The sequence below is a fragment of the Erinaceus europaeus genome, chromosome 8 (genome assembly GCF_950295315.1).
Source record: "Erinaceus europaeus chromosome 8, mEriEur2.1, whole genome shotgun sequence".
In the NCBI taxonomy this organism is placed as follows: Eukaryota; Metazoa; Chordata; class Mammalia; order Eulipotyphla; family Erinaceidae; genus Erinaceus; species Erinaceus europaeus.
The window spans coordinates 73,565,914-73,588,643 of NC_080169.1; the positions used below are offsets into that span (position 1 = coordinate 73,565,914).

The 22,730-nt window shown below is 42.1% G+C and overlaps 1 pseudogene; it reads left to right on the forward strand.

Annotated features, from left to right (window-relative positions):
- LOC132539724 (proteasome subunit alpha type-7-like) overlaps nucleotides 1-22,730 on the forward strand; it is a 93,310-nt pseudogene that overhangs the window by 66,845 nt on the left and 3,735 nt on the right.

Genomic DNA, 22,730 nt, shown 5'->3' on the forward strand with positions numbered 1-22,730 from the left:
CTTAACCCGCTACCGCCCCACTCCCGACTAACTGTTGTTTTAAGTGCATGGCTAAAACCTTCTGAAAACACAAAACCAGCAACAAATTTTGCAATGGAAAATCTCAAACCGAGTGAGGAGATAGCATAATGGTTATACAAAAGACTTTCATGCTTGACGTCAAGTCCCGGTTTCAATCTCCAGCACCACAAGCCAGAATTGAGCTGAGCTCTAGTTGCTCTCTGTGTATATCTTTATTTTATTTTATTTTATTTTATTTTATTTTAATATTTTTATTTATTTATCAATGAGAGGCATAGGGGGAGAGACAGAGAGACAGAGAGACAGAGAGACAGAGAAAGAGAACCAGCTATCATTCTGGTACATGTGCTGCCGGGATTGAACTCAGGACCTTATGCTTGAGAGTCTAATGCTTTATCCACTGCGCCACCTCCCAGACCACATGTGTGTATCTTTATGTCTCTCTCTGTCACCAGAAATAAATTTGTTTTGCCTCCAGGGTTATTGCTGGGGCTTGGTGCCCACACTACGAATTTACTGCTACTAGAGGACATTTTCTTTCTTTCTTTCTTTTTTAAAATTGAATAGGATAGAGAGAAATTGAGAAAGGAGGGGAAGATAGAAGGAGGGGGGAAAGAGAGACACCTACAGATCTGCTTCACTTCGAGCCCAGGGTTCGAACTGGGATCCTTGAGTTTCATACTATGTTCGCTTAATCGGGTGTACCACCGCCTGGTCCCCTTAAAAATAAATTTAAAGGAACTGGTGAGTGTCAGTTGTGGCCAGGTGTCGGGCTGCGTTGCGGCGAAGAGAGAGAGAGGAGGTCCGGAGCAAATGGGGTACACAAATCTTTATTATGGGATGGAGGGGGCGTGGCTCAGGACACGTGGAGTCAGCCGACAATGGCCGTCCCCACTACCTCACCACCGGGAAAGAAGGAAGGGGCGCTGAGAGAGAGAGAGAGCTGAGAGCCCAGAGAGAGAGCCAAGGGAGAACGAACGAGGGGGGGGGGGAAGTGAGAGAGCTTTTATTGGGCAACAATCAGGAGTGACGTGTGGGGGCAGGATTGGCTGAAGGGGGGCTCTGCTAGGATTTTGCGGGGCGTGGTAAAACCTGGGGGCAGAGACTGCATCAGAATAATTTCTCAGCATCAGGTGAGGTAGCACAGCGGGTTAAGCGCACATGGCCCGAAGCACACCAACCAGCCTAAGGATCCCGGTTGGAGCCTCCTGCTCTCCACCTGCGCGGGGAGTCGCTTCACAGGCGGTGAAGCAGGTCTGCAGGTGTCTAAGTTTCTCTTCCCTTCTCTGTTTTCCCCTCCTCTCTCCATTTCTCTCTGTCCTGTCTAACAACGACGACATCAATAACAACAACATTAATAACCAGAACAATGAAAAACAACAAGGGCAACAAAGGGGAAAATAAATAAATATAAATAAATAAATAACACATTTTTTCTTTTTTTTTAAATTTATTTCTTTATTGGGGAATTAATGTTTTACGTTGAACAGTAAATACAATAGTTTGTACATGCATAACATTCCCCAGTTTCCCATTTAACAATACAACCCCCACTATGTCATTTATCATCCTTCATGGACCTGTATTCTCCCCACCCACCCACCCCAGAGTCTTTTACTTGGGTGCAATATGCCAATTCCATTTCAGGTTCTACTTGTGTTTTCTTTTCTGATCTTGTTTTTCAACTTCTGCCTGAAAGTGAGATCATCCCATATTCATCCTTCAAACAAACACATTTTAAAAAAATGAATGAATAAAAGAAAGAGAAAGAAAGAGGGGAAAAAAGAAAGAGAGAATCTTGGGAGCCAGGTGGTGGCACACCTGTGTTAAGCACACACAGTACAGTGGGTAAGGATCTGGATTCAAACCCCTGGTCCCTACCTGCAGGAGGAAAGCTTCAGTAATGGCTAAGCAGGGCTGGGGGTGTCTCTCTGTCTCTCTCTCCCTCCTATCTCCCCTCCCCTCTTAATTTCTCTCTGTCTCTATCCAGTAATAAATAAATAAATAAGAAATAATTTTTAAAAGAAAGAAGAACATCTCAAACCTACAAATCAGTCAAAAGAGTAGTATAATAAAGGCATAAGCAAGTATCATTTAAACTCAGTATCAGCAATATTTGTCCAGTCTTGTTTAAGTTTTATCCATAATTTATCCCAACTCAGAAGGTCTCCAAAAAAGGGTGCACCACTGAGCGAGGTCAGGTCGAACGGGATGCGGGCAGTTTGGGAGCTGGCCTGCCCCTGGTGGCTCCACTGCCCTATCACGTTCTACTCTGGCATAGCCCACCCGATGGGCTGGACTGTGAGGCATTTCCTGGGCAGCGGGTAGCAGCAGTCTTGGTGGTGGGTGCTGCCTTTAAGCCTGTCCCTCATACTACTGGTGGCCTGGTGCTACCTGCACGAAGAGACGGGCACCCACCACAGCCTGTGTTGGTTGCTGGACAGGGAGGCCACCCGTCAGGGACGAAGCGGACCTCTCAGGGACTGGATGAAGGCCACCTCTGCCTGCTTCTCATGCCCTCCAGGATCCAGGGGAGACCTGAGCCCCGCTCCACCCCAGTCAGCTGATCTGCACCAGCACCTAGACCTAGGCGGTATCTGGTGTTCCTCGAGTCCATCCAGAGATCTCTCCGATCTGTAGAGGAGATCAAGGTCACAGCAGTGCTGCTGGATGTGTGCTTCCTGTTTTCAAACCAATTCTGGCGACTCTAGTGGCCCAGTGTCATCCAGTGTCTTGGTACTTTCTGGAAACGAATAATGGACAGAAAACTTAAGCTTTATTTTATAGTGTATCTGATCATGTATAAACATGTCTTGCATGCTACTACACTGGACATTTTAATTTAGCTTGCAGAATTAAGAAAGCCCATTGCAAATAAATTTTAACTTGGCAACATGGAATAAACAGAAATAATTTTATCCACTAATACTTCAGTATGTATCTCTGTATGAGATAGGACACTTAAACATAGTAACACCATCTTCATACCCAACATAGTAATCATTCCTTAACTATATTGCAACAACCAATTAGTCCTCAAATATTCCCCATAGTCTTGGGAGCTTTTAGAAATAATAGGTGTGGGAGTCGGATGATAGCGCAATGGGTTAAGTGCAGGTGGCCCAAAGTGCAAGGACTGACTTAAGGATCCGGGTTCAAGCTCCCCGCTCCCCACCTGCAGGAGAGTCCCTTCACAGGTGGTGAGGCAGGTCTGCAGGTGTCTATCTTTTTCACCCCCTCTCTGTCTTTCCCTCCTCTTTCCAATTCTCTCTGTCCTATCCAACAATGACAACATCAATAACAACAACAGTAATAACTACAGCAACAATAAAAAACAACAAGGGCAACAAAAGGTAAAATAAATAAATAAATATTTAAAAAATAAATAATAGGTGTGTGTGTTTTGTGTGTGTGTGTTTATGTATTTATGTATGTATGTCTGTGTAGCAGAGCTCAGTTCTGCTTTGTGGTGATGTGGGAATTGAATGTGGGATTTCAGAGCCTTAGGTATGAAAGTCTTTTTGGGCGTAAGGATCCCGGTTCACAGGTGGCTCGCTTCACAGGGGGTGAAGCAGGTCTGCAGGTGTCTATCTTTCTTTCCTTTTCTCTCTCTTCCCCTCCTCTCTCTGTTTTTCTCTGTCCTATCCAATGACGACTGCATCAACAACAATAGCTACAACAATGAAAACAACAAGGACAACAAAAAGGAAATAAATAAATATTTTTTAAAAAATTTTAAAAAGGGGGATTCCGGAAGATGGCAGAATGAGAAGCTGCCAGTGGCTTGAGCTCCGACCACATCTACTGGAAACGCCACCAGGTTCCAGATGCCATCAGGATGCCGGCCAAGCTTCCCTGGACTGAAGACCCCACCAATGTGTCCTGGAGCTCTGCTTCCCCAGAGACCCACCCTACTATGGAAAGAGAGAGGCAGACTGGGAGTATGGACCGACCAGTCAACGTCCATGTTCAGCAGGGGAAGCAATTACAGAAGCCAGACCTTCTACCTTCTGCAACCCACAACGACCCTGGGTCCATGCTCCCAGAGGGATAGAGAATGGGAAAGCTATCAGGGGGAGGGGATGGGATATGGAGATTGGGTGGTGGGAACTGTGTGGAGTTGTACCCCTCTTATCCTATGGTTTTGTTAATTTATCCTTTCTTAAATAAAAAATAAATTTAAAAAAATTAAAAAAGGAAAGTCAAGCAATGAAGGAGGTCTACAGGTGTGTCTTTCTCCCCACCCCACCCCCTACCCCCGTCTTTCCTCCTCTCTCGATTCCTCTCTGTCCTACCTAACAACAACAGCAATGACAACTGTTGGTCTGCTTCTAAATTCTGCTTCTAAGACCCCTTCTGTTACATTGCTTGAGGCTGTGGTCTATTTACATAATCATTGTTTTCATTGGTTTAATTCCCATTGGTTCGAGCCTTTTCCCCACCCCCTATCCTAGTACTTCCTTCTCCTGACACTTCTGTCTCAGGAGACATAAAAGACAGGGCTTTCTAATGAAGAAAGATTAGATTAGATTAGATTGTTGAACTACATCCCCTCTCGTCAATAAAGATTGAACTGCATTCCCAGCTCAGCCATGAGTCCCTGGTCATCTGTCTCCCACCTACAAAGCTAGCCCAGCAGACAACAATAATAATGACTACAACAGCAAGAGTAACAACAAGGGCAACAAAATGGGAAAAATGGCCTCCAGGAGCAGTGGATTCATAGTGAAGGCACCAAACCCCCAGTAATAATCCTGGATGCAAAAAAAAAAAAAGACACAGGAGAGGGGGCCAAGTGCTTCCAGGTTAAGTGCAGGTGGCTCAAAGCTCAAGGACCAATGTAAGGATCTGGGTTTGAGCCTCTGGCTCCCCACCTATAGTGGGGTTGCTTCACAAGTGGTGAAGCAGGTCTGCAGGTGTCTGTCTTTCTCTCCTCCTATCTGTCTTTCCTTTCTCTCTCTATTTCTCTCTGTCCTATCCAACAACAACAACTGTAACAGTAACAACAACGGCAACAAAAATGGGAAAAACTGCCTTGAAGAGCAGTGGATTCATAGTGCAGGCACTGAGCCCCAGCAATAACCATGGAGATAAAAAAAAATAATAAAACAAAACAAAAGACACAGGAGAGGGGAAGACCTTCAGGAGGACAGACCTCACAGATTAAAGTGGAAAGCAAAAAGAAAAAGAGTGGGGGTTGGCATACCAGGTCAAATACACATGTTTTAGTGCACAATGACCCAGATTCAAGCCTCCCATCCTCACTTGCAGGGGGAGAGTCTCATGAACCATGAAGCAGTACTGCAGGTGTCTTTTTCTTTTTCTTTTTTAAAAGATTTTATTTATTTATGAGAAAGGAGTAGAGAAAGAACCAGACATCACTCTGGCACATGTGCTGCTGGGGATCGAACTCGGGACCTCATGCTTGAGAGTCCAAAGCTTTACCACTGTGCCACCTCCCGGACCACTGCAGGTGTCTTTCTTTCTCCCCTCTACTTCTTCTTTCTCTCTTGATTTATGTCTGTTTCTGTCAAATAAATTTAAAAAATGGTTATTAAAAGCAGTGAAAAAATACATTAAAACAAAAGAAGATGCCATAAGAGCTATAGGATTATATTAGGAAGTACAATATTCACATCAGAGTGGTATAAGAAAGAAATAATGAGACAGAATTCATATTTGAATGAATTTTAACTGAGAATTTCATTCAAATTAAAGAAGAATATAGGCATCCAGATCCAGAAAACCTGAAGAACACCAAGAAAAATGAGTCTAAAAACCAAGGTAAATAATAATTAAAATGGCAAAATTCAAAGACAAAAAGAGAGGATTCTGAAGGCTGTGAGTGGAAAGCAAAGAGTCATGTATAAGGAAAATCCCATAAAACTGTCAGCTGATTTCTTTACAGAAACTCTAAAGGCTAGAAAGTACTAGCAGGACAAATTCAAAGTCATGAATGGGAAAGCCTCCATTTAAGAAAAAATTCATATTACTAATTAGTTTATCTTGGATACAGACAGTGAAATTGAGAAGGAAGAGGGAAATATAGAGACACCTGAAGCATTATTTCACTGCTTGTGAAACTTTTCCCCTGCAGGTGGGGGCCAGGGGCCTAAACTTGTGTCTTTGCATACTATAATGAGTGTGCTCAATAGGTGTGCCACCATCCATTTGCAGGTGGGGAGCCAGAGGCTTGAACTGGGTTCCTTACTCCAGTCCTTGTGTTCAAGCCATGTCCACTTAATCTGCTATGCTGTTGCCCGACCCCTTCTCCTGTGTCTTTTGTCTCAGTGACAACACCCTTCACTACTCTGATCATTGTTGTGGAATTTCCTATAATTTCCCCATTATGTCACTGAATTTGCTGCAGTGGTATTCCATAGATCCTCATGGATCAGTGAGCATCTCTAGATTCATGGCTTCGAAGTTTTCAACAGGAGATCTAAATAACTCTGTTCTCTTTAAGTTATTATCTTGGCCCATCATTGTAGTTGATTTATTTTCTCTTTTAGTTCTGTGTCTCTCTGTGAAGACTAAGAGCCGAGCTGGGCAGCAGGAGTTGAGCTGAATTGGGTGCCAGGAGCCCAGCTGGTCAGTGGAAGCTGAGTCTAGAGTGGGTGGTAATGGAAGAGATGGTGCTGGGGTGAGCAACAGCAGAAACAGCCAATGACAGCAGTGGAGTGGGGATACCCAGGTAAACGGTGCTAGGATGAAGTTCAGTTTCATGTTTTTCTCAACCAATATTGTCAGAGAAAATATTCTGATGGCACTCTGGTGGACATGATGCCATTAATTTGATTACCATTGTTGCATGTTCCAGAGTGATGTCTTCTTTCCCTTCCTCCCTCTTTCTCTATTGTTAATAAGTCAACCTTTAGAAAAATTATTCTCTGGAGTCAGGCGGTAGTGCAGTGGGTTAAGCACATGTGTCGCAAAGCGCAAGGACAGGCTTAAGGATCCCGATTCGAGCCCCCCCCCCCCGCAGGGGAGTCGCTTCACAAGTGGTGGGCAGGTCTGCAGATGTCTATCTTTCTCTCCCCCTCTCTGTCTTCCCCTACTCTCTCCATTTCTCTCTGTCCTGTCCAACAAGGAGAACAACAATAATAACTACAACAAAACAACAAAGGCAACAAAAGGGAATAAATAAATAAGTAAACACCTCCCTCAAGCCAGCCAGATTGTGTTTTTAAAAATAATAAACAACAACAACAATAATAACTACAACAACAATACAAAAAACAAGGCAACAAATAGGGAAAATATATATAGTTTTCTGTTATAAGCAAATAACTTTTCATTTCCCCCTGTGGTTTGTCTTTCTTAATGTCATTGTAATGCACCAGTGCCCCCTCAGATTGCCAAATCTCTCTTCAGTTCTAAGCACTGAGCTCACAGCAGAATTCCAAGATTCCTTATTTTAGTCATGGGTACAAAGGCCTTTATGCGATGAATGTATTTCCACCAAACCCAGTAATGTATTCTTGAGAAATTGCTTTTGTGTTTTGATTCTCCACTTTACAGGTGTATGAAAAATATATAGCTATCAATAAATATTTGCTCTCAAAAAAAAAAAAGAAAGAAAATTTGTTTTGTGGCCGAAGTGGTGGTATGTTGGTCTGCTTCTAATTCTGCTTCTAAGACCCCTTCTGTTTTGATCATCATGTTAGGTTCACTTGCATTGCTTAACACTGTGGTCTATTTACATAATCACTGCTTTACCTGAGACCCGCCCTGCCTACAGGCATTGGTTTAATCCCCACTGGTTCGAACTCTTTTTCCACTCCGCCCCCTCTCCTAGTCACATCCTGTTTTCCACCATTTAATCCCCACTGGTTCACACATTTTTTTCCTTCTCCTCACCCCCTATCCTATGTACTTCCTCTTCCTGACACTTCCGCCTCAGGAGATATAAAGGACAGGATTTTCTAATGAAGAGAGATTAGATAGGTTGCACTGCATTCCTGCTAATCAATAAAGATTGAACTGCGTTCCCAGCTCAGCCATGAGTCCCTGGTTGTCTGTCTCCTGCCCACGAAGCTAGGCCAGCATCTGGCACCTGAATAGGGACCAGCAGTGGTGCAGTAGATGAAGTGTTGGACTCATAAGCATGAGATGCAGTTTGATCCCTGACAATTCATGTGCCAGGGTGCTACTCTGGTTCTCTTTCCCTCTTTCAATAAATAAATAAATATTTTATTATGTTTAAAATATATTTTATTTGTTTTATTTGTGTGTGTGTGTGTGTGTGTGAGAGAGAGAGAGAGAGAGAGAGACCAGAACACTGTTCACATATATGGTCATATGGGAGATTGAACAGGGGACTCTGAAATCTTGTATATCAAAGTATTTTTGTATAACCATTATTCCATTTTCCTCACCCAAATCTCTTAAACATTATTCTGATTTCTTAATATTTCATTTTCTGTTTATTTGTGCTTTTTCTTGTTTCCTAATGTGTGCTTGTACGACTATGAACTTCCCTCTCAATACTGCCTTAGCCCCAGCAATAACCCTGGAGGCAAAAAAAAAAAAGTGAGTTGGGCGGTAGCACTGAGGGTTAAGCGCACGTGGTGCAAAGCAAGGACCAGCAGAAGGATCCTGATTCGAGCCCCCAGCTTCCCACCTGCAAGGTAGTCACTTCACAAGCGGTGAAGCAGGTCTGCAGGTGTCTATCATTCTCTCCACCTCTCTGTCTTCCCCTCCTCTCTACTTTTCTCTTTGTCCTATCCAACAACAACACCACCAATAATAACTACAATAATAAAACAACAAGGGCAACAAAAGGGAATAAATAAGTAAAATTTTTTTTTTAAAGTGAAAACACATAACCTCAGGCATGAAAGTCTGGTGCTCTACCATTTCTCTGGCCACCTCCAGCTCAACTTTTTGAGACTAAGCTTCTCTCCAAATACAATAAATAAAGGCTGAGATTCACAGACAAAGAGGAAGATGGTGTGGGTCAGTTTATGGAAAATTTCTTAAAAGAAACACTAGATAGAAGGAAGGGGGTTGGGAGTCTGGCGGTAGTGCAGCAGGTTAAGCGCACGTTGCAAGGACCTGCCTAAGGATTCCAGTTCGAGCCCCTGGCTCCCCACCTGCAGGGGAGTCGCTTCACAAGCCGTGAAGCAGGTCTGTAGGTGTCTATCTTTCTCTCCCCCTCTCTGTCTTCCTCTCCTCTCTCCATTTCTGTCTGTCCTATCTAACAACGACAACATCAATAACAACAACAATAAAAAACAAAGGCAACAAAAGGGAAAACAAATAAATAAATAAATCTTCTCCCATTCAGTAAGGGGTTTCTTTGGTGGTGGTTTCTTCATTTCTCTCTGTCCTAACAACAACGACATCAATAACAATTACAACAACAATAAAAAAACAAGAACAACCAAAGGGATAATAAATAAATATAAAAATATTAAAAAAAAAAAAAAAAAGGAAGGGGGTTTCTGGTTAAACGAACTTGACAAGGTTCTAGATAAAGCTAGGTCAGGGTGATCAGATATCACATGGCAGATGAAGGGGGATGAGGAATTTGATCAGAGATAGAGGGTGGGAGTTCTTTCTAAACTCACTTAACAGGATTCTTGCTAAAACTGGGTCATGCTGGTCAAACAAGTTTGGACACTGAAAGTTGATACTTAAAGGGCTCAGAAAAACCTGACCAGGGTTAGGCCAAGGAGACTTTTTGTCAATATCCAGTTGTCTCAGGATAATTTTTTGATAAAATTAATCTTTCCACGGTAAATGAGCTTGGTACCTTGCCCCAAATCAATTGACCACAGATGTAAGGATTTACTTCTGGACTCTCCATTCTAGTTTATTGATTTCTATGTCTGTTCATATGCCAATACTATCTAGGATAGTGTACTGTAGCTGTATAGTAAATAAATAAAACATAAATAAATCAAAACAACAACAATAACAACTACACATTCTTTTATTTAATGTTTTTATTATCTTTATTTATTGGCTAGAGATAGCCAGAAATTGAGAGGGAAGGGCATGGTAAAGAGGGAAACAGAGAGACACCTGCAGAACTGCTTCACTCGCAAAGTTCCCCCCCACCCCCCCGCAGGTGGGGACTGGGGGCTCAAACCAGGTTCTCATGCATTGCAACATGTGTGCTCAACCACCACCCAGCCCCTCCCTCCCTTAAAAATTTTTTTAAATTTATTTATTTCCCTTTTTTGTTGCCCTTGTTGTTTAACATTGTTGTAGTTATTGGTGTTGTTGTTGTTGGATAGGACAGAGAGAAATGGAGAGAGGAGGGGAAGACAGAGAGGGGGAGAGAAAGAGAGACACCTGCAGACCTGCTTCACCACCTGTGAAGCGACTCCCCTGCACGTGGGGAGCCGGGGGCTCGAACCGGGATGCTTACGCTGGTCCTTGCGCTTTGCACCACCTGCGCTTAACCCGCTGCGCTACCGCCCGACTCCCCTAAAAATTTTTTTTATTCTCTATTTTTTTAAAAAAGATATTTATGTAGTGGGAACTGGGGGCTTGAACCTATGTCCTTAAATATGGTAACACATATGCTCTACTAGGTGCATTACTGTCTGCACCCCCTCTTCTCCACCTATTTTCTTTTTCTTTCCTTTTTTTTTTTAAGAGATAGTTCTTTTAAATATTTTATTTATTTTATTTTTTAGAGAGATGCAGAGAAAGAAAGACAGAGAAACACCAGAGTACTGCACAGCTCTGGTTTATGGTGGTGCTGGGGATTCAACCTGGGACTTAGGAATCAAAGATGAAGGAGGTGTTTGAACACATTTTGGCACAAGTCAATTTTGCTGTTGTGGGTTAGATGAAGTAAATCTAAGAAATACAGAACATGCCCTATATGTATTTTAAGATTAGTTTGATGATCCAATAGAAGAGAGGCTGATAGTATCGTCTTACTTTATTTTTCAGAGTGAAAAAACTGCTCAGCTTTTGAATATGGTGGTGCCTGAGATCTCAGAGCCTCAGGCACAAAAACCTTTTGCAAAATCCTTTGCTGTCTCCTCAGTATCTTTTCCTCAGTATCTTAAGGCTAGTTGAAAAAGCACAGGTGTATAACATGTCTCCCTCTGGTGGCTGATTAATGTATCAACCATGTCAATAAAAGATCTCGATCTTTTCAGTGTAGTTGCCATCTTTTAGAATTTATTAATCGGGAGTCGGGCGGTAACACAGCGGGTTAAGCACAGGTGGCGCAAAGGCAAGGGCCAGTGCAAGAATCCCGGTTCAAGTCCCCGGCTCGCCACCTGAAAGGGAGTCCCTTCACAGGCGATGAAGCAGGCCTGTAGGTGTCTTTCTCTCCCTCTCTCTGTCTTCCCCATCTCTTCATTTCTCTCTGTCCTACCCAACAACAACAATAACTACAACAATGAAACAACAAAGGCAACAAAAGGGAATAAATAAATAAATACATGTTTAATTTTTTTTTTTTTTTAAAGAACTTATAAATCTGGAGTTGGGCGGTAGCCCAGCAGGTTAGGCACATGTGGCAGTGAAGCGCGAGAACCAGCATATGGATCCTGGTTTGAGCCCCCAGCTCCCCACCTACTGGGGATCGCTTAATAGGGGGTGAAGCAGGTCTGCAGGTGTCTATCTTTCTCTCCTCTTCTCTGTCTTCCTCTCCTCTCTCCATTGATCTCTGTCCTATCTAACAACGACAGCATCAATAACAACAATAATAACTACAACAACAATAAAAAAACAAGGGCAACAAAAGGGAAAATAAAGAAATGTAAAATTTTTTTTTTAAAAAGGACTTATAAATCACACACAAAATACTAAACAGTTAAAAACAAGTAGAGAGGGAGTCAGCTGTGGCAGACCCAGTTGAGCCCACACTTTATCATGCTCAAGGACTCAGGTTCAAGCTCCCAGTTCTCACTTGCAGGGGAGAAGTTTCATGAATGGTAAAAAGTGCTGAAAGAGAGTTGGGCTGTAGCGCAGCGGGTTAAGCTCACATGGTGCAAAGCGCGAGGACCAGTGTTAAGGCTCACTCTTCGAGCCCCCAGCTCCCTACCTGGAGGGGAGTCCCTTCATAGGCGGTGAGGCAGGGTGCAGGTGTCTCTTTCTCTACCCTTCTCTGTCTTCCCCTCTTCTCTCCATTTCTCTGTGTCCTATCCAACAACGATGACATCAGTAACTACAACAATAAAACAAGGGCAACAAAAGGAAATAAATATTTTTTTAAAAAGTGCTGCAGGGATCTCTCTCTTTGTCTCTCTACCTTTCCTTTCCCTCTCAATATCTTCCGTCCTATAAAAGAAAAGAAAGGGGGAAGGGGAGGTGGTGGTTTCTGGGAGTGGTGGGTTCTTTGTGAATGCATTGAACCTCAGCTATAATGTTGGTAGCAATTGAAACAAACATACAAAAACCAAGCAAACAAAAAAGTAGAGACCTTGTATTTCAAATCTTGGTTACAATATATATTTTTCAAGTTCATTGAAAAAAATTTTTACTGCCACCAGGGCTATGGCTGGAGCTATGCACTTGTACAATTACATCAATCTGGCATATATATGATAAAAGGTGAAAGACAGGGTAAAAGAGACAAGAGATAAAGAGAGGCACCATAGAGGCACCAAGAGCTGCTCTGCTGCTCTTGAAGCTTCTTCCTGCATATGCTCCTGTGTGGTGGTGGGGGACTTTTGTGCATGGTGAAATATGTGCTCTGGGTCAGAGAAAATAGCACAGCATTTTTGCGGCAGACTAATAATAATAATAATAATAATAATATTTTACCAGAGCACTGTTCAGCTTTGGCTTATGGTGGTGTGGGGGACTGAATCTGGGAATTTGGAGTCTCAGGCAGGAGAGTCCATTTACATAATCATCATGTTATGTGCCCTCTTCCCTTACATCAGATTTTCATTTCTAAACATGGATAGCCCCTATTTCAATCCCTGGCACCACAGTGCTCTGGTTAGAAAAATAAACAAATATAATTGACAAGACCCATGATCAAAGCATTAAGAAAAATGGGAATTGACAGAAAATTCCTCAACCTAGTTAAGTATACATGCAGCAAACCTACAACCACTATCATACTCAATGATAAGAAACTGAAAGCTTTTTCTCTTAGATCGGGTATATGACAAGGCTATCAACTATCACCATTAAATATAAGGTAGTCTTTGAAGTTCTAGTAGCAACTAGATAAGAGAAAGCAATAAAAGGGTGGGTTATAGAACCAGGCTATAGCACACTTGGTAGAGCACACAAGTTATGGTACATAAGGACCTGGGTTCAAGTCCCTAGTCCTCATCTGCAGTGTGGAAGCTTCATGAGTGGTGAAGTAGTTGTCTCTTTTCCTTTCTCTCTCTCTCTGATATTCCCATTCCCTCTCAATTTCTCTCTGTCCTATCAATTGAAAAACAAAGAAAGAAATTGCCAACAAGAGCGGTAGGATTCATTGCGCAGGCAACAAATTCCAGCCATAACCCTGGTTGGTTGGTAAGTATGTAGGTAGGTGAAAGGAAGATGGAGGGAGGTGACATAATGGTCATGGAAAAAGTCTTTCATGCTAGAGGCTCTCAAGTCCCAGGTTCAATCCCCCACACCACCATGCACCATGTTAACCAGAGTTGAATAGCAGTTTTGGTGAAAACAAAGTTCTTTTTATTTTTTTCCTCCAGGGTTATTGCTGGAGCTTGGTGCCTGCACCACGAATTTCCTTGAGGCTATTTTTTCCCCTATTGTTGCCACTGTTGTTTTATCGTTGTTGTGTTTATTATTATTGTTGTTATTAATATCATTGTTGTTGGCTACGACAGAGAGAAATGGAGAGAGGAGGGGAAGACAGAGAGGGGGAGAGAAAGATAGACACCTGCAGACTTGCTTCACCGCTCGTGAAGCGACCCCATAGGTGGGGAGCCGGGGCTCCAACCGGATCCTTACGCTGGTCCTTGCACTTCGTGCCCTGTGTGCTTAATCTGCTGTGCTACCGCCCGATTCCCTGAAGTTTTTTTTTTAAATTTTTATCTTTATTTATTGGATAGAGACAGCTAGAAATCGAGAGGGAAGGGAATGATAGAGAAGGAGAGAGACAGAGAGACACCTGCAGCACTGCTTTACCTCTTTGCCAAGCATTCCCCCTGCAAATGGGGAACGGGGTCTTGAACCTAGATCTTTGCGCATTGTAATATATATGCCCAGCCAGATGAGCCACCACCGGCCCCAGGAATAAAGTTAATTTTATTAACTCTTCTCCTCTTCCTCCTCCACCTTCCCCTCCTTTTCTTCCTCCTCTCCTTCCCTTCCCTCTCCCTTTCTTCCTTTTTATTTTTCTTTACTAGAGCACTGCTCAACTCTGGCCTACAGGTGTGGGTGATTGAATCTAGAGTTTTGGAGTCTCAGACATGAAAGTTTTTTTTTGCATAACTGTTATGTCATCACCTCCACCCACCTTGTTAAATCTTTTAAGATTTCTGAAAACATTTAAAAATATTTTATTTGGGAGTCCGGCTGTAGCGCAGCGGGTTAAGCGCAGGTGGCACAAAGCACAAGGATCGGCATAAGGAACCGGGTTCAAACCCCGGCTCCCCACCTGCAGGGGAGTCGCTTCACAGGCGGTGAAGCAGGTCTGCAGGTGTCTATCTTTCTCTCCTCCTCTCTGTCTTCCCCTCCTCTCTCCATTTCTCTCTGTCCTATCCAACAATGACAACAACAACAATAAAACAACAAGGGCAACAAAAGGGAATAAATTAAATAAATTAAATAAATATTTAAAAAATTAAAAAATATTTTATTTACTTATCTACTTATTTAATTGATGTTTTCACAAGAGCGCTACTCTGCTCTGGTTATGGTGGTTCAAGGGATTAAACCTGGGACTTTGGAACTTTGGGCATGAGAGTCTCTTTGCATAAACATTATGCTATCTACCCCCACCCTTATTTATTTTATTCAAATAAGAGAGAGATACGGAAGGAAAGGTATATAGATAGGGAGAGATGAGCTCAGCTCTGGCCTATGGTGGTGATGAGGAATAAACTTGGGAAATCCAAGCCTCAGGCATGGAAGTCCTTTGCATAACTATTATGCTGTTTCTTCAGCTCCAAATTTCTGAAATTTTGTCAGAATTTGTGAAGTTTTTTTTTTTTTTATTAGTCTTGTTTAATACTTGGAGAGTATCATATTTCTTCAATATGAGGACATTTTCTTCCAATTTTCCATTATCTTAACTTTGTTCCCTCTTTTCGTTTGATACATTCTCTTTTTATTATAGTATGTTTTTTATTTTTATTTAATCATTTTTGCCTCCGCAGTAGAGGCTATTTTTCCCTTCTTGTTGTCCTTTTTGTTGTTATTATTATTGTTGCTATTGCTGTCATTGTCGGCTAGGACAGAGAGAAATCGAGAGAGGAGGGGAAAGAGAGATGGGGAAAGAGAGATAGATACCTGCAGACCTGTTTCACCGTGGGTGAAGTGACCCTGCAGGTAGGGAGCCAGGGGCTCCAACCAGGATCCTTATGCCAGTCCTTGTGCTTTGTGCCATGTGCACTTAACCCACTGTGCTACTGATCAGCCCCATTTTTATTTTTTACTAGAGCACTGCTTAGCTGTGATTTATGGTGGTGCTGGGGATTGAACCTAGAACCTTGGAGTCTCCATCATAAAACTAACTCCTTTTGCATAACAACTATGCTATATCCCCAGCCCTCATTTGATACATTCTCCATCGGCTGTTCTTTTATTTATATTCAGAGAGACTTCATCTACTTTGTCTTCCTGATTACCTGACCTTCAGTTAGCCCACTTTATCATTCCCCCAATCCATTATATTATATGTGCAATCACTCACTCGTCCAATTAATTCCCCTTTCATTGTAGATTTTTTTGTTTGATAAATGTGCCATCTTCTACCTATACTAATTAGGACAGTTATAGATCCTTTTGCTTCCAGAGTATCTCATATAGGTTCTGCTCCTCTGTCATTTTAGTACTCCTCTTCCACACTGTATGTTGAGCACTGACATTCAGTGAGATGAAAGAGCTAAGATTTCCTTTGGTTAGTCTGAGTGGTAAGCATAGGGTTTTTCTTTTACTTTCATTTAAAAAAAATTATTTATTTATTCCCTTTTGTTGCCCTTGTTGTTTTTTATTGTTGTAGTTATTATTGTTGTTATTGATGTTGTCATTGTTGGATAGGACAGAGATAAATGGACAGAGGAGGGGAAGACAGAGACTGGGAGAGACACCTGCAGACTTGCTTCACCGCTTGTGAAGCGACTCCCCTGCAGGTGGGGAGCTGGGGGCTCGAACCGGGATCCTTACACTCGTCCTTGCCCTTTGTGCCACATGTGCTTAACCTGCTGTGCTACTGCCCACTCCCACAATATCATTTTTTAAAATGTCTGAGTAGTACTCCCTTGAGTCCTATAACTTCTTTTTTTTTTTTTCTTTTTTATTTAAGAAAGGATTAATTAACAAAACCATAGGGTAGGAGGGGTACAACCCCACACAATTCCCACCGCCCAATCTCCATATCCCACCCCCTCCCCCGATAGCTTTCCCATTCTCTATCCCTCTGGGAGCATGGACCCAGGGTCGTTGAGGGTTGCAGAAGGTAGAAGGTCTGGCTTCTGTAATTGCTTCCCCGCTGAACATGGGCGTTGACTGGTCGGTCCATACTCCCAGTCTGCCTCTCTCTTTCCCTAGTAGGGTGGGTCTCTGGGGAAGCTGAGCTCCAGGACACATTGGTGGGGTCTTCAATCCAGGGAAGTCTGGCCGGCATCCTGATGACACCTGGAACCTGGTGAGTCCTATAACTTCTTTATCCAGTCATCTTTGAGTGGACATTTGGGTTGCTTCTCATTTTGGCTATTGTACACAACGCACATATGTCCCTTTGAATTAATGATTGTGTTCACCCTTTGGATAAATACCTAAGAGTGATAATACCAAATCATAAGGTATTTTCTTCTTCTCCTTCTTCTTTTTTAGATAGATAGAAAGTTATATAATGAGCTTTCTTCGTTGCAGTGGGGTTGTGCAAATGGCAAAGCAGCACCAGCCCTGTTTTCATTTGTTTAGTAACTCCCCACACTGTTTTCCAAAGGGGCAGCACCAACTCCAAGTTCTAAGTATCCTTGTTCTCAGCTCTCCTGAAGTTTCCCTCTAAGCTGAAAGCTGAGTGGCAGAGCTGGCCTGCCAGCATGCTTCACTGAGATGTGTGGGTGAGGAAGCAGCAGGCAGTCTGGGAAACCCCACAATCACCAAATTGAGGAGGGCTGTGCTGAGACAGAACAGGTTTAGCTTGTGTCTCCTCTTGACAGGAAACAGCTGCCTCTGCCTTCTCCCCACCCACACCTGCTGTGAAGTTGAGGACAGGTCACTTTCTGCTCTCTTTTCATCTAGGTTCCAGGTTCCACTTCACTGTCCACCATCTTATCTGCCTCTCACATATTTGGATATCACTGGCTTTATCCCAAGAGCAAGCATACTTGGGACAGGTCCTTGAACCTTGCAAGTTAAAAAAATATGTATTTTAGATTTATTTATTTATTTTTTATTTATTTATTCCCTTTTGTTGCCCTTGTTGTTTTATTGTTGTAGTTATTATTGTTGTTGTCGTCGCTGTTGGATAGGACAGAGAGAAATGGAGAGAGGAGGGGAAGACAGAGAGGAGGAGAGAAAGATAGACACCTGCAGACCTGCTTCACCGCCTGTGAAGCAACTCCCCTGCAGGTGGGGAGCCAGGGTTCGAACCGGGATCCTTATGCCGGTCCTTGTGCTTTGCGCCACCTGCGCTTAACCCGCTGCGCTACATACAGCCCAACTCCCTAGATTTATTTTTTTAAAGGGCAGAGGGGACAGAGGATATGCAGTGCTGCAGATCAAACATGTGCTCTCCCTGCAAATTGCTCCCCCGATGCCCTAGTCCTTTACAATGTGTACATCAAACATTTACATCCTGGAAGGGAGCACAATATTAGCATGTAGGACTCGCAAATATAAAAAAAAAACTGAGTTCAATCCCTAGTAATACATATACCAAGGTTCTCTCTCATAAGTAAAAATAAATATTTGCTAATTGAATAAATAATGGAAGGCAGGGGAAGGAGCCCATTTTCCCTGCAATTCTCAATTCTCCTCCTCCATTTATTTATTTATTTAAATTTATTTTTTATTTAAGAAAAGATAAATTAACAAAACCGTAGGATAAGAGGGGTGCAACTCCACACAATTCCCACCACCCAATCTCCATATCCCATCCCCTCCCCTGATAGCTTTCCCATTCTCTATCCCTCTGGGAGCATGGACCCAGGGTCCTTGTGGGTTGTAGAAGGTTTCTGTAATTGCTAATTCTGTAGAAGGCTTCTGTAATTGCTTCCCCGCTGAACATGGGCGTTGACTGGTCGGTCTATACTCCCAGTCTGCCTCTCTCTTTCCCTAGTAGGGTGGGTCTCTGTGGAAGCGGAGCTTCAGGACACATTGGTGGGGTCTTCAGTCCAGGGAAGCCTGGCCAGCATCCTGATGGCATCTGGAACCTGGAGGCTGAAAAGAGAGTTAACATACAAAGCCAAACAAATTGTTGAGCAATCATGGACCCAAAGGTTGGAATAGTGGAGAGGAAGTGTTGGGGGGGGGTACTCACTACAAACTCTAGTGTACTTCTGCTTTCAGGTATATATTTTGCAGTAGTTTATGGGTACGTGTGAACATATGCTCTCTCTCACAGAAACTGGTCTATATCTAGGTTTTGGGACTTTGTTAGAAAGTGATCCACCTGGGATGGAATTAGAGAATACTATGAAAGGAAAGGTCTCACCTGAGTAATGAAGCTGAAGGGTTGTCATTCCACACCTGAAGTCTCTGGACACAGTCTGAGCTGAAGCATATTGAGGTGGCAATCACTGCGTTGATTAGGTTGCGATCAGCAGATGCAATATTATTTGATATGGATTGGGAGAGGCATGTGGGAAAGTGGGCTCCACCCTAAGGTTCCAGGACTGGGGGAAATATAGGCTCTATAGTGGAGATGTGAGGTTCCTGCTGTCTTAGGGTTCAAAAAGACAATGAATAGTTAATGTTAGCATCACATTATTTGGTAATTGGGTTAACTTTGAAAAGTCCTTTTGTTAGGGTTTGCTGTATAGTACCCAGTATCTTGTATATAGCTGTGCCACTGGTTGCTTGTGTATTTATTTATTTTCTTAAAGAAGGCTTCCTACAGAAAGAAAAATCAGAAATCACAGCAAAACATTAGCAAGTCACTTAGGAGGTTTGTGATTTATAAAACAGATATTTGTGAAGCACTAGCTTTGTGGAATTTCTTAAAAGAGAGACTAAATACATCAAATTACATACATGTTAAATTTGAAAAATGCATAGTGGGGGACTTTCAGTTTTGACAAGTAAAGGCTTTGGGATTTTCATTTACATTCTTAGAACAAGGCAAAAGAAAGAAAGAGAGAAAGAAAGAAAGAGAGAAAGAAAGAAAGAGAGAAAGAAAGAAAGAGAGAAAGAAAGGGAGAGAGAAAGAAAGGAAGGAAAAGGAAGAAAGAAACAAAGTAAGGAAAAGAAAGAAAGAAAGAAAGAAAGGGAAAAAGAAAGAAGCTGAGCAAACTGAAAGTCAGTAACTTGTCTTAGAGCCAACAGAGAACTGAGGTTGCAGGGGAAATGTTATCTCAGACTCTGGAGAGAGAGCTCAGAGACATGTGAGATCAGTTTACTGAGAAGAAAAACTGCTGGAGCTGTAAATTAGTAGGTAAGACTTAACTGGTAACTGATGAATTGTAGAGGCTGAGAATGAGAAACTTGTATGGGGCTTTCGTTCTTGAGAGGCTTCCATATTAAAGTGAGAATTTTACTTCTAGTAATCCTACTTGCTTTTCATTATGAAGAGCCAAGAAGAAACATTTGTATTTCTGGTAGGGTGGAGGGGAGTGGTAGCCATTTTGAAATATGCCTAGAGTGTTCTCTATAGCAATGGTCTATTTATTCCACAACAGAGAGGAAAATCAGTTTGAAGAGGCAGAAAACTATTATGGGCAGACTTTTCAGAGAGAGAGAGACAGAGGGAAAGGCATAACAGTACTGAAATTTCCTCAGTGCTATGGAGACTGGGCTCAAACCTGGGTCACAAGCATTGCAAAGCAAGCATATTCCCAGGCAAACAATTTTGTTTTCTTAGTAAAGATGTACTTAACCGTGGTCCAGGAGGTGGCGCAGAGGCTAAGGAACTAGACTGTCAAGCATGAGGTCCTGAGTTCAATCCCTGGAAGCACATGTACCAGAGAGATGTCTGGTTCTTTCTGTCTCTCCTCCTATCTCTCTTATTAATAAATAAATAAATACAATCTTTAAAAAAAAAAGATGTACTTAACCTTTATCTGAATAGACTAGTTCACCCAATAATACAAGTATAAGGATACACAGTCTTCTCAAGTTTACATGCACATTTCTCAAGATAAATCAAGTTTTTGGACATAAAATACACCTGAATAAAAATTTAAAAAAGTATTCATGAGAGAGCAAGAATGGAGAGAAAAAGAGTATTACACTGGCATAATCAATGCTGAGGATCAAACTCAGGACCTCATGCTTGAGGGTTCACTTGTTCATCTTGTTCACTGCCACTTCCCACTGATCACCTCCACCTGAAGGAAATAAAACAAATATTAAAGTGTGTCATCAGACTACAATAATATCAAACTGGCAACCAATAACAGAAAGATAGCTGGAATCCCCCACCAAATACTTAAGAGATTAAACAGTACCCTTTAAATAACATGCTAATCAAAGAAATGTCAAGAATAATTAAGACTATATATATTGGACTACATAAAAGTGAAAAAACAATTTATAAAAATTAATAGGTACTGGGAATACACTATACTTTATTGACAGTAAACAAAAGGATGGCTGGTGAGTACATAATTAGCACATGACTGACACCATCAGCATGACAGACATAGAGCATATGATTTAAATTCACAAGGAGTTATGGGGACTGGAAGTTATTTAAGGAATGGTCTGATGGGAATAGGGTCCTTTTTTAATTTTCTTTATTGGAGGATTAATGTTTTACAGTTGACAGTAAATCCTTAGGCTTTGTCTTTGTCTTTGTGCTGTGCTATAGCCTGACTACCGGCAATTTCTAAATTTTATGCAGTACATCAAAAATGAAATTAAGGGGGCCAGGCTATCGGTAACACAGCAGGTTAAGCACACATGGTACAAAGCTCAAGGGCCAGCAAAGGATCCGGGTTAGAGCCCCTGGTTCCCCACCTGCAGGGGCCAGGCGGGGGGTCTGCAGGTGTCTATCTTTCTGTCCCCCTCTCTGTCTTCCCATCCTCTCTTGATTTTCTCTGTCCTATCCTACAACAATGACATGAATAACAACAACGATTAACAAGAAGGGCAACAAAAAGGGAATACATAGCCTCTAGGAGCAGTGTATTCATAGTGCAGGCACCGAGCCCCAGCAATAACCCTGGAGGAAAATAAAAGAAAAAAAGAAATTAAAATGTTGGGTTAGAGATTCAGGATGAAGTTACTGTTGTAAAAGATACATTTGAAGATTTTCACTTTTGGGAGTTATGTAGGATTCCCTTGTGATTCATGAACAGGAGCCTAAGAAGCCATTGTGGACCAGGAGAGAAACAAAACCTGTCTTTGTAAAAAACCTGTCTTGTCTTCTCACCCCTTGTTCCCTCTCTTTCTACCAGAGCAATGCTCAGCTCTGGTTTATGGTTTTGTACTGGCGACTGAATTTGGGACTAGTGGTGCCTCAGGCATGAAAATCTTTTTGAATGACTACTATGCTATCTCCTTAGCCTTGCATTGTTTTTGTTTTTCTTTTTTAATGATATTATTTATTTACTAATTAGAAAGATATGAGGAGAAAGAACTAGACATCACTCTGGTATATGTGCTGCTGAGGATTGAACTCAAGACCTCATGATTGAGAGTTCAGTGCTTTATCCACTGCACCACCTCCCGTAGTTATTATCGTTGTTGGATAGGACAGAGAGAAATAGAGAGGAGGGGAAGACAGAGAGAGGGAGAGAAAGATAGACACCTGCAGACCAGCTTCACCGCTTGTGAAGTGATGTCCTTGCAGGTGGGGAGCCGGGGGCTCAAACTGGGATCCTTACACCGGTCCTTGCGCTTTACGCCACATGCGCTTAGCCTGCTGAGCTACTGTTGGACTCCCCACAATCATTTCCTTATAGGTATATGATAACAATTGCTTTTCAGATATGTGAATATGTATATATATGTATATATATGTATATATTATATGTGTTATATTTTTTAACCAGAGCAGTGCTCAGCTCTGGCTTATGGTGGTGTAGGAGGCTGAATCTAAAGCCTTGGAGCCTCAAGCATGAGAATTTCTTTGTATAATAACCATTATGAAATACATGACCCCACACCTATGGACATCTAATCTTTGACAAAGGGGCCCAGACTATTAAATGGGAAAAGCAGAGTCTCTTCAACAAATGGTGTTGGAAACAATGGGTTGAAACATGCAGAAGAATGAAACTGAACCACTGTATTTCACCAAATACAAAAGTAAATTCCAAGTGGATCAAGGACTTGGAGGTTAGACCACAAACTCTCAGATACTTAGAGGAAAATATTGGCAGAACTCTTTTCCGCATAAATTTTAAAGACATCTTCAATGAAATGAATCCAATTACAAAGAAGACTAAGACAAGCATAAACCTATGGGACTACATCAAATTAAAAAGCTTCTG